Source organism: Cricetulus griseus, chromosome 3 (assembly GCF_003668045.3).
Source record: "Cricetulus griseus strain 17A/GY chromosome 3, alternate assembly CriGri-PICRH-1.0, whole genome shotgun sequence".
Taxonomy (NCBI): Eukaryota; Metazoa; Chordata; class Mammalia; order Rodentia; family Cricetidae; genus Cricetulus; species Cricetulus griseus.
In genome coordinates this window covers 86,923,274-86,935,575 of record NC_048596.1, presented here as the reverse complement: position 1 = coordinate 86,935,575, position 12,302 = coordinate 86,923,274, and positions in this window count along the sequence as shown.

Genomic DNA, 12,302 nt, shown 5'->3' with positions numbered 1-12,302 from the left:
TTTTATTTATTTTTTTTTCTTTTTCTTTTTTTTATTAAATTATTAATATTTTCACATGTACTTTCCCTCTCCCTCTCCCTCCTCCCACCCCCATTCCTTCTCCCCCACCTCCAACCTACCCCCCACCCCATCCACCCGCCACTCCCCAGGCAGGGTAGGGCCCCCAACCAGGGCTCCACCAAGTCCACCAAATCTTCCTGTGCTGGGCCTAGGCCCCTCCCCATGTGTTCAGAGACAGAGCGAATCCCTTCAAGTGGGATGGGCTCTCGAAGTCCCTCCCACCCACCAGGGCAAAACGCCAGTCCACCTCCAGAGGCTCCCAGGAGTGCAGGGGCCTCCCCATTGGCATCCATGATCAGGGGGCTGGATTAGTCCTGTACTGTCCTCCCAAAGAGCATCTGGGGTCGATATGCTTTCCCTTTTTCAGGCCAACTGTTTCTGTGGGTTTCTCCAACCAGGTACAGACCCCTTCGTTCTTCATTCCTCCCTCTCTTCAACTGAGTTCCAGATTTCAGCTCAGTGTATTTCTGTGGATGTCTGTCTCTGCTCTCATCAGCCACTGGATGAGGACTCTAGAATAGCATAGAGGGTATTCATCAATCTCATTCTAGGGGAAGGGTTTCTAGGCCAACTTCTCCTCCACTGCCCAGACTGTCAGATCGTGTCATCCTTATAGGTCTCTGGAGATCTTCCTAGTTCCAGATCTCTTCTCGGACCTATAGTGACTCCCTCTGATATGGTATCTCTCATCCTGCTCTCTCTCCTCTATTCTTCCCCCAACTCAATATATCTGCTCCTCCATTTCTTCTCCTCTACTCTTCATCTTGTGCTCTTATTGTGGCAGCACCCACTTCCCTACCCTCATGCTCTCAATTAGCTCGGGAGTTCATGCCATTTCCCATTCCTGGGGTCCATTTATCCCTTAGAGTCATTCATGATTTCTAGTTTCCTTGGGGTAGAGGATTATAGGCTGGTAAACCTTTGCTCTATGTCTAAAAATCATATATGAGTGAGTACATACCATGTTTGTCTTTTTGTGATTGGGTTACCTCACTCAGGATGGTTTCTTCTAGTTCCATCCATTTGCCTGCGAATTTCAAGATTCCATTGCTTTTTTCTGCTGAGTAGTACTCCATTGTATAAATGTACCACATTTTCTCTTTCCATTCTTCAGTTGAGGGGCATCTAGGTTGTTTCCAGGTTCTGGCTATTACAAACAATGCTGCTATGAACATGGTTGAACATATGTCCTTGTTGTAAGGACAAGCAGTATTTGGGTATATACCCAAGAGAGGAATGGCTGGATCTTGAGGTAGATTGATTCCCATTTTTCTGAGCAACCTGTTCGCCACTTTTGACCCGAATTCCAGCCAATGACACTGACAACTCAAGACTTAAGATCCAGTTCTGCTTATCTCTCCTTCCACCTCCAGTGCTACTAAGAGGCCTTGTGTAGGGGTGATTTATACACTACTAACATCTCTTACCTCAATAGGAAAGGGCCCATCTGGCCCTGACACTCAAAAGACGGGGGTGACAGGAAAGGAATCAATCTAGACATCATTGAAGGTTTCATTTGGGCAGCATTCACACCTTAGTGGGCTCCTGTGAGGAGGAGAAGGGCAATAGGGTTATTTAAAGAAGTGTCTCACAGATGTGTGATGCATTTAAACATAAAGGCATTCTGTCCTCAAAAAGTTGAGGCTTTGGCATAGCACCAAGGCCAGCCTAACATAGGGCTGGAGAGGCCCAGGGTGTAGTGTGACTTATCACACTAAGTACACTTGTCTCCCACGGCAACGAGTTACTGGGCAGCAGGAGACAACAGGGCTGGGAAAGCATTCAGGGGAAGGGTCAATAGGGTACTGCTCTTTGCATATTTATCCAGGCCCAGATTTGGTGGATGGCTTCGGAATACATTAAGCCATCATCAGCATTCTCAGCTGTTCTTGAGGGCACAGTTGCTCCAAAGGTAAGAGGATTCAGATTAGCTTCCTGGTACTTATTTCAGGAAAGCCAGACATCCAGGGAACCAGGCCATGAAGGCCAAGTCCAAAGTATGCAGCTGGGCGGGCAGATACACCACATTGGCCCCGTAAGGATCCAGCCAACTTGAATTGTCAAATTCAATAAATATTTATTCCTTATCTCCCCAAATGACTCTTAGGGATCTAAATGCATTGCTAGCATGCGTTTGCATGTGTTTCTGCCCACCCATTTGCAGATTAAAGTGGGACAGGGACCACATGTTAGTCTCCTGATAGTTCTAAAGTCTGGCACAGTATCCGGACTATAATACATGCTGAAAGAAAAAAATAAGTGACTAAGTAGAATTTTATGAGTATGCATAACCTTTTAACCTGGGCTTCTACCTAATTGAATTATTGCATTAAGCCCTTTATTAACCTGCTTTAACAGGTGAGGAGACTGGGGTGCAGAGAGGAAATGCAACTTGGCCAAGGTCATTTGGTTGGGGAAGCCCAAATTGAATTTCAGGTTGAACGTCTGATGGGTGATTAAGACTCACATAAAAATCAATCAAACTATTATCACATTAAGACACTAACTAGGATGGATGAAAGAAAGGGCTTGGGAACTTCAGTGTCATCAGAGAGTTTTCACTAATTGCCTTCAGGTCCAAGGCACCTTGCTAAGCACTAAGAGATAATCCACACAGATGGTAGAGCTCTCGGGTGGATTTTTAAAAAATAAAAAGCTACATGTAAAGTATAATTATATATAAAAGGAAGACTATTACCACAGTGAACTTGAGCTTATTTAAACATGGATCAGATGGATGAGAGTACTCTGGAACAAGGACAGGGTTGCTGGAATCACTGCTATCCCAGGGACTTGCACTAAGCTGCCACCCAGGAGTAGCTGGTGAGATGGAGTCCACCATACACTAGTAAGGTTATGTAATCCCTGTGTCTAATTGCAATGTAGTAATCAGAATGAATATGTCCTCCCAGGGGAATGTCATTGCAATAGAGGCAAGAGAGATGTGAAAGGTATCTCAACTATCCTCAGGGTCAGCTTTGCAGCTCTGGCCACAGACATTAGGCATATGGTCCAAGCTGTGTTGTGTAATCATAAGAGAGGGAAATGGGATGGTGATACTGAGCAAATACACACTGCTGCTCCTGGCTCAGCTGTTGCTGATGACAGTGGTTATGGGTTCAAGATGGAAACAAAGCATGTTAGAACAAGAGCCTGGGACCTTGGCTGTACAAAGAGTTAGTACAGACATAAGGAAGTATTCTAGGAGAAGCATGTACATTCAACAAGGGGGGGGAATACAATAATACGCTAGGAGGAGCACATACATTCATTAAAGGGATGGAGCTGGGGATATTTATAATAGTCATTACAGAAATTGATATATTTCATTATAGTAACCATTAGGAATACAAGAAAGTACTATGGAAAAATGGACAAGAGTTAGCTCCAGAATTTCAGCTTAGAGAGGAATACACATGGCCATGGCCAATGATAATGCCATATGGAAAATGGGGGGAAAAGAGATGGAACAGAATATTATAATAATTTCTAAAATGAGGCAGATAAATTAGCAGCCTATGAAAGTTGAAGAGTATTGAATCTCAACTTGAATTCTCTCTTTTATAGGGGTGTAGCATAAGCCATGCTGTCTTATCTAAATTATATTGTCTTATGTAGGGTATGTCACCTACTCATAACAGTATGTAAGGATTTAAAGGCTGTGTGTTCGAGTGTGTGTGTGTGTGTGTGTGTGTGTGTGTGTGTGTGTGTGTGTGTGTGTGTGAGTGTGTGTGTGAAGTCTTAGCACATGGCCTGTCATAGTAACAGTCACTGAATATTAATTGTTGTCACAGTCGCTACCACATCAGCTTCTGCCTGGAGGCACTGTGCTGAAGTCTTACGTTGCATTCTCCTAGCCAGTTACTGACAACCTGGCTTAGTAAGAAAACATGATCTGTGAGTGTTCACTGTTGTCTAGGACTCACACAGTACCGATTTCAGAAAGTCTACTCCATTCACTCCTTCCATATTTCATTCATATGATGAATACCTACAGACACTGTCTAGGCTAGTGCTTGGACTCTACAAATAAAAGCAACTCTAAGGATGTTACAGTTGCACTGGAAAGCATAATTACATTAGCCTGTGTTTATAATAACTATTACTAAGCACTAAACTGGATGGTTTTCATATATTAGTTCACTTAATACTTTTAATAGGACTCAATCCTTTGAATCGGGAACTGTTAGTATCTCTCTGTTTCACAGTTAAGATTAAGTCATGTAGATTCTCTTTTTTATATTTATTTTATGTTATATGTATGTTTTTTGCCTGCATGTTTGAGTGCCATGTGCATGCAGTGCCTAATAGAGCCAGATGATGGTGCTAGGTCCCCCTGGAACCAGAGTTATGGAAGGCTGTAAGCCACCACATAGGTGATGGGAACCCAGTTGGAGTTCTCTGTACAGAAGCCGAAAGTACTCTTAGCTTCTGAGCTGTCTCTCCAACCCCACACTCTTGTTCTACAGATGGAGAGGGGCTGGACCCCAGACTATATTTTGTACCATCTCTAACTCTAGTTTTTCCTTTCTTTTTTTCTTTGTTATTATTAGTATCTCAAGGGCACTGTTCAGTTTAATGATGTAGTTATAGGTCTGCCCCAATGGGGATATGAGAGGAAAAGGGTCCACAAATTTGGAAAACTGGCACTTAACCTCACTAATAGCGAAGAAGGGCAAATTGAAGTAGAAATGGTGCTAATTTAAGCCTAATTTAGTTTGTATGAGAAAATGTACACGCACAGGGAGGTGGCCCCATTTTCCAGTGCCAGTGTAGGCATGGATAGCCCTTGAGCAGGGGATTGTCACCCGATAATAATGGCCACAAAGGGGCAATTCCATTGAGGTCATTTACTCACTGGACACACAGCCTTAGTGCTGCTTGGGAATTTATCATAATGCCCTGAGGGAGAGTCCTTTGTTTCCATGAGTGTTCCACTTAGATAGAGGTTGTATGTTACTATTTACTCTTCCCTCACTGTCAATCTGATTTCTCTCCCCTGGGGCTAGCTGGGATGCCATCTCTGAGGCAGGGCTTCATTCCTTACTGTAGCACCCAGGTATTGTGTCTACAGAGGGGACCCTTTCTCACTATGGACAGGGACACGCCGCTTCCTTGGTAGCAGCTGCCTGCTTACTCTCTGTTCACGGCTGAACAGCTGACTTCATTACTATGATTCACATTCTCCCCATCTCCTCTTAGTGACCTAGATAGTCCATCCCTCCAGCCTGAGGGATGCAGGCTTTCCGTAGCAGCCCTCCTGCTTTCAGAGTACCACATCTGGAGGAAACAGGCACAGCACTCCTTCACTCTTCATCTCCCAACCCTGATCCCACTCTCTTCCCAGCAGCCTGGAGGCCCCGAGCAAATAAATCCATGGTCATGACCTTTCCCTGAAGTCCCCCTGGACCTGGTCAACTCCATTCTTGATGGCCTCCAGGTCGTGGAGTGCACACTTTTAAATCTAAGTCCTGTGAGCTTTGCCTGGGCAGGGAGGGCTGGGGAAGGAGGTCACAGAGTGCAGGGTTAAGCATTCTCAGGCTCTGCCCACTGCCTGCTATTGCTTTTCCCCTGTCCCTCACTCTTTCCTGACCCCATAAAGAAGCCACAGTAGTAAAGCTGTCAGGACATCCTCTCGAAGGAAGATGCGCTGAATGGGAGTCTTGTCAGTGACTCTTAAACAAAGGCGATGGCCGCACTGTGGGAGTGTCTGGTGTTGCTGAGGCTGTGGGGGGAGGATGGGTTGAGAGATTCACATTGTCAAGGGTGGGGTTGCTCTTCTTGAGGCTAAGTGGAATACTAAGTGGAATACTGGGGCTGATCCCCCACCCACCAAGTCACATTCTTTTTCTACTCACACTGCTGGTTCTGTTTCTGGATGCTGAATATGAAGGACCAGCTTATAGTTTCTGTGGCTGCTTGGATTGCATCCTCAAACCAGGAGAGATTGGTCTATGGGGAGCACCAAAGCTCATTGTTCTGTGTGTCATACCAACACCACAGTCCACGCACACCTATTACAGGAAGGTATTTTGTTTGCTCTGACAGTCTTGGTTCAAGACCCACTTACACCATTTCCTGGCTCTACAGCTTCAAGCAAGATATATAAACTTTCTTAGCTCCAGATTCCTCATCTTCAAAAGTAGGATAAGACTGTCTTTTGGGAACACTATAACTGTAAAAGCAGAATCCCCATAAAAATATCTAGTCTAGTGTCTCACACTTGTTCAATAAGTGCTACCTTTGCCACTCAATAATTGGCCAGAGCCCTTAGCCCCATCTCTGCAATGAACGTCTGTGTTCTAACAAGGGCTTCTAGGCCTGTTTCAGGACTTGATGTCTCCCTGGTACAACAAAGCCCCTCTGACAGTTAAAAAAAGCTGCCTTGTATCACAGCATAAAACAGAACACCAAGTGATTAAAGCAGGAGACAGATAGCCATTTGTGACAATGACCCCACGCATAGATGGAGTTCAGTTGGTCATCTTCACGGTGACTCTGCTCACCATGAAGTCTTGGGCATAGTGCCTGGCCCAGAGCAAGCTGTACTGTGTGTGGTGGATAATTTCAAGTCCAGCCTCCAAGATTGCTGCCCCTCATCATGGAGGTCCCTTGTAATCTCTACCCTACCTCCACTTCAGGCAGGTCTTGGGAATGTGACTGTGTGTTTTCCCCTAATGAGATAACAAAAGGGAAGGGATTTTTGCAGCTTTCATTAACCCCCATTTGAATAGATTTTGAGCTTATCATATAGGACATGATCTTGGGTAAGTTGACATGAAGCAAAACCTTAAAGAAAAGCGTAGGCCCTTCCTGGAAAGCGTTGCCAGAGCCAGCCACCACAGGCTACAGCTGTGAGGAAACAACTGCAACCAACAACCATGTACACTTGGATAAGAACCTGGGTCCAAAGTCAAGGTCATCACCTTAACTGGATCTGAGCAGGGGACCTAGCATCAAGCAATCCTTCAGATCACAAATGAACACTGTTTTTTTTTTTCCAAGAAACTATTTTTTATTAGTTCAAATTAGAAACAAGCCTGCTTCACATGTCAATCCCTTCTCCCTCTCCCTCCCCTCCCCCAACCCCTCACCAGCCCCCCATAACCTTATCCCCCCTCTGCTCCCCAGGGAGGGTAAGGCCCTCCATGGGTGTTCCCTAAAGTCTGTCATATCATCCTAGGCAGGGCCCAATGAGGAGGCCTCGGCAGTCTATGGGGCCCCTGGCAGTGGATCAGTATTTATCCCTGGCATATCACTCTTTTAAGAAGCAACATTCATAGAAATTTGTTATGCAGCAACAGAAAACCATAAAAAGTCTTAGAATGGTGCTACTGTGATGAGATAATAGGGGAGAACCATCTCATGGACTCTTGTCACCATTGCCCAGAAGGGACCCTGTAAATAAGGTCCCGGGCTTTTTGAAAAATGGCTGTCTGCTATCCAAGAAAACGAATCTCACTCCCCCAGTTCCAACATATTCTTCTGAATAAATATCTATATGCAACCCAGTAAGATACATCTTAGGATGGCAGAAGCAAAGATTCTAAGGGCCTGCTTGGTGGAGGACAGGCTGGTGGGTTCTGGACCTCATGCATGACAACAGGAAGCAAATGGAAGAATAGTTTGAAACATAAACATAATGTTTCCTCCATTCTCAATTAGACCATTGTGAAACTGCGGTTTTCAGTGGGGAAGGGATTAAAAGAAGGGAGAAAGCAAACCCTTTTCTGGCTTTGGTTTGCCTTCCAAGGCAATAGAAAAGACTGTGAGTTTAAATAAAATTGGGGATAAACAAGATGCAAAGATGCAGGCTCCGTTTACCTCTTCAGGGTGGTGGGATACAGTCAGATGGAAGGCTGCAGACACAGGCCCTGTGGCTCTCCCAGGAAGGGGCATGGTTTATGCATATACAGGGCTTGGATCAGATGGAAAGATTATTCAGATGGACGTGGGGAATCTAAGAGTATGGGAGACTTGGCTCTGGTCTTCTGGATGGAACCAAAATGACAGCAGATTGTATGGAGAGGGTTTTAGCCAGCTCCGTACCAGAGATTTGCCACAGTCCACTGGTGAGCAAGAGTAGCAGAATAATTGAGTACATTTCGGAGGGATTCAAAAAGAGCTGAGAGAAGGCCAGACTTCAAGGGACCTGTGTGGTACCCACTGAAGAGACAGTGCATCCTTACAGGCCATCATGGAGCAAGGACAACCCAGAGCAAATAGCACTTCCCCCACCATGGGACTTAGATCAGACTCCAGGCTGATGTGATTAAAAATTAAGTTTCCATTTTTACCATCCAGTAAGAGGGGTAGGAGGCCCCCAGGTGGTCAGACTGAGTTCTATCAGACTGAGTTTTTGTTAAGATGTGGCATTAGCTAATTTTCTTCTTACTAACAAAATACCCTACAGGAAGCAACGTGAGGGAGAAGGGTTTGCTTTGGTTAATAGTGTAAAAAGCGTTCTAATCCATCGTGGTGGGGGAAGACAGAGCAACAGGAGCAGGAGGCACCTGGTCATGTTGCATCCATAGTCAGAGAGAGAGAGAGAGAGAGAGAGAGAGAGAGAGAGAGAGAGAGAGTTCACTTTCTCCTTTTTACTCAGTCCATGATCATATCCTACTGGGCAGTTCCCTCATATTCAGGGTGGGTCTTCCCCCTCGGTGGAATCTTTCTGGAAACACACCCAAAGGTGTGTTTCTGTGGTGACTAGAAATCCATTCAAGCTGACAATGTAGATTGATCATCACAGGTGTATAAGGGGTGAGTCATGGGTCTACTTCTGGGAGACTCATTGAGGAGAAGGGATAGGTTTCCAGGAAGAAAAGGCTGATGACAAATCATGACAGGAACAGCCCCAGTGGCATATGCTTCCCTTATGGCCACCCTGCTACCTCCTCCCTCATTGTCTCCATGCAACTTCTGTGGGTCAGTGGGGCATCAGTGAAGAGGAGGCAGCAGTTACTTGAGCTGCACGTGGTGCTTGCCTTTCCTCTTGCTGTTTTTGGAACCCACCTGCCTCATGCCCAGGCTGACCTTCCAGAAATGCATGCCTCACTCACAGACAGTGCCAATGGATGAGTGAAACCATAACCAAATCATGGCCAAGGCATCTGGTCACAGAAAGTGGATATATAAACTTGGCCACATAAATGAGTCAAGGCAAGATTAACATATGTCCCACCCAGCTAAACCCAGCCTTATTTGTCCCTTAGAACGCACTGTTATTTAAAATAATCACCATGGATGATCATAGTGTTGGTATTTAGTTGCTTAGCAAAAATAATCAATATAGAATCATAAGGAAAATGCTCTAGTAGAAGATGTGCTTTGGTGTAATGCAAATAGCTTACTTAATACAAAGGAATTAACCAACGAGCCCTACATTGTTGCACATCCTGTTTGAACGCACGCCTTTAATTCCAGCACTCGGGAGGCAGAGGCAGGCGAATCTCTGTGAGTTCAAGGCCAGCCTGGTCTCCAGAGCGAGTGCCAGGATAGGCTCCAAAGCTACACAGAGAAACCCTGTCTCGAAAAACCAAAAAAAGAAAAAAAAACTTTAACTGCCAGAGAAGATAGTAAACAAGGAGGACCCTAAGAGAGACATACATGGTCCCTTGGAGAAGGGGAAAGGGTCAAGATCCCCTGAGCAAATTGAGAGCACAGGAAGAGGGGGGAGGGAGCTATGAGAATGAGAAGGGATGAAGAGGAGGGATGCAGAGGTCATGAGGGGGCAGAAAGGTTGAGTCAGGGGAAGAATAGAAGAAAGGATATATGATAGGTAGGGTTTTAGTTGGGGGGGTAGTAGGGGAGGATGGGAGGGAGAAGGGAACTGAGATTGTCATGTAAAACAATCTTGTTTCTAATTCAAATTTTAAAAATCTGAAAAGAAAAAAAAACAGAATGAATTAGAGCATCATATGAAGTTTCCTGAAGAACAGCTGTGGACTCCAGGACACCCAGAGATCTAGAAGGAATTCTGCATGAGAGTAAGAGAGTGACTGCATACAAAGCACCGCTGACTCAAGAGCATTTGTCACATTAGCTCACAGCCACGTTGTGTCAGATGGATTTTCTTTACCAATTTTGGTCTATACCTGTGAATCAAAAAATATTAATTTGTGTGACTAAAGGAATTTTAACCTTTTCTATGTATTTTTAGCTATGAAGAATGGGCCTAAATTAGTTTTGTAATGAAAAAGTCATTAAAAGGATGTATTTGAAAAAAAAAAAAAAGACTGTGTCTCAAACCTACCTACCATAAGCTGTTGTCCCAAAGCAAATAGAAGGGTTAGAGTGAAGAAAGAGGGGGTACAGGGTACAGGCTCTATGACACCCCTGGGTAGGAGCTAACAATCACCACTTTGCTCAAAGATAAGTGAGAAAAGCCTGTGAACCGCTTTCTGTTTAGACAGCTAAGTCTACTGCCCTCTCCCTCAGCATGCATGCCAGGACACATGGCTGCATTCTAATTCTAGATAGTAAAAAGGGCTTTCCAGGGTGCAGGTAGACTTTCTCTGGTGACTCAATATCATCTTCCAGGAATACCTCAAAACATGTCTGCCTTGATTTTCCATCACACCCGATTATCCTTTTTGTTCCCATCAGTCTCCGAAGTAGAAGTGACAAAATGCCTGGTCTGTCCAATGGAGGAAAGGGGAGGAATGGTCTCCAGAAAAAGAAATTTAATTCACAGAGTTTCAGGTTGGGAGGTTATCATGGGCCTTGCAAGCCATAGAAAGGGCAGGTCTCTGACAAGAGTTCTTTTCTCCTGAGGGTTCTGACCTAGCCCACAGCTTTTGGAAGATTCTGGAGTTAGACGAGATACCCAGAGTCCTCCAGTTGCTACCAGAGTCCACTCTAGCCATGGCCCTTCTGAAAATGCTGGATCTCTGTCTTACCAAACCTCAGAAAGGATGAGTCTGGGGAGATGGCTCAATCAGTAAAGTGCTTGTTGCATAAGGATGAGGACCTGAGTTCAATCTCAAAACCCACATTTTTAAAAGCTGGGCAAAATAACACAACCTTGTAATCCTAATGCTGGGAAGATGGAGAAAGGCAGATCTGGGCTTTGTAGGCAGACAGTCTAGATGAACTTGGAGTCATCAGGTTCAGTGGGAATTCACATTTCAAAAAATAAGGTAGAGCTGAGCTGACTTCTGCCTTCCATATGCATGTGCACACAAATTCACACACATTAACCAGAAAAATATGGCAGAGAATCCCAGCTCTCTCCCTCACAAGTGGATGCCGTGTGGCCAACTCCCTCATCTACAAAGCAGACACAGCATTGCATGCTGGGTAGGTGAAAGCCTGCATGGAGCAGCACGTGGAAGTATCTGACGCGGTCTCTGCAAGTCTCTGGCCCCCCTGGTAACAGCACAATCACGAGGCATCCAATTTTCCTCAACTTTTTCACATGAGTAGTTATTGGCTGGTGAATGGCCAGCAGGCTATAATTTTTATTTCATCCCAAGAGACAAGAAGTCTTTATTTTGTTTACAGAAAGCAGGAATTATTTGTTCAGCCTTCCTAAAAAGGAAAAAACAATTGTAAAGACTTTTGGGTCCTCTGCTAAACCATAAAAATCCAGTCAATCCTTCTAGAAAGGCCACAGGGTATCACCTGGCCAAAATTTATCCCCCACTTCCAATCTGTTTTGCATGAGCTCCTGTGGCATAGCCCCCCATTTTCTCACAGATATATATGCTCTTTCTTGGCTGCATGGTCCTCACTTCAGCTCCAAGGGACTTCTTTCTGATTGGACTAAACCAGGGCTTCTTAGCCTCAGTGCTGTTTATATTTTGGGTTAAATATTTCTTGTATTTTGGATTAGATGTTTTGTCCTTGTGGGATATGCCACCCTGTACATTGTGGAATGGTCCCTGCCCTCTATCTACCTACTAGATGCCATTGTTACCCCTGTTCCTCAATTGTGATAAAAGTATGTCTTAGGACATAGTAATGTCATTTGAGGTGGGGAAAGGATAGAGCACACAATCACATCTAGCCAGAACCCAGATCTAACCTAATCATAGTCTCCCAAGTCCTTTCACCACAATTAACTTAGACACAGTGTGTGATGCATTTCTGATGACTAGGACTTAGGAAAAGTTTGCTGGAGTTTCTGAAAAGGTTTCTTCTCTCTCTGGTTAGAATGGCCAGAGCTATAGCAGCTACACTAGGATAGCCATAGAAGACAAATGTGAAGAAGACAATTAAATCACCAAAAGATGGACTGA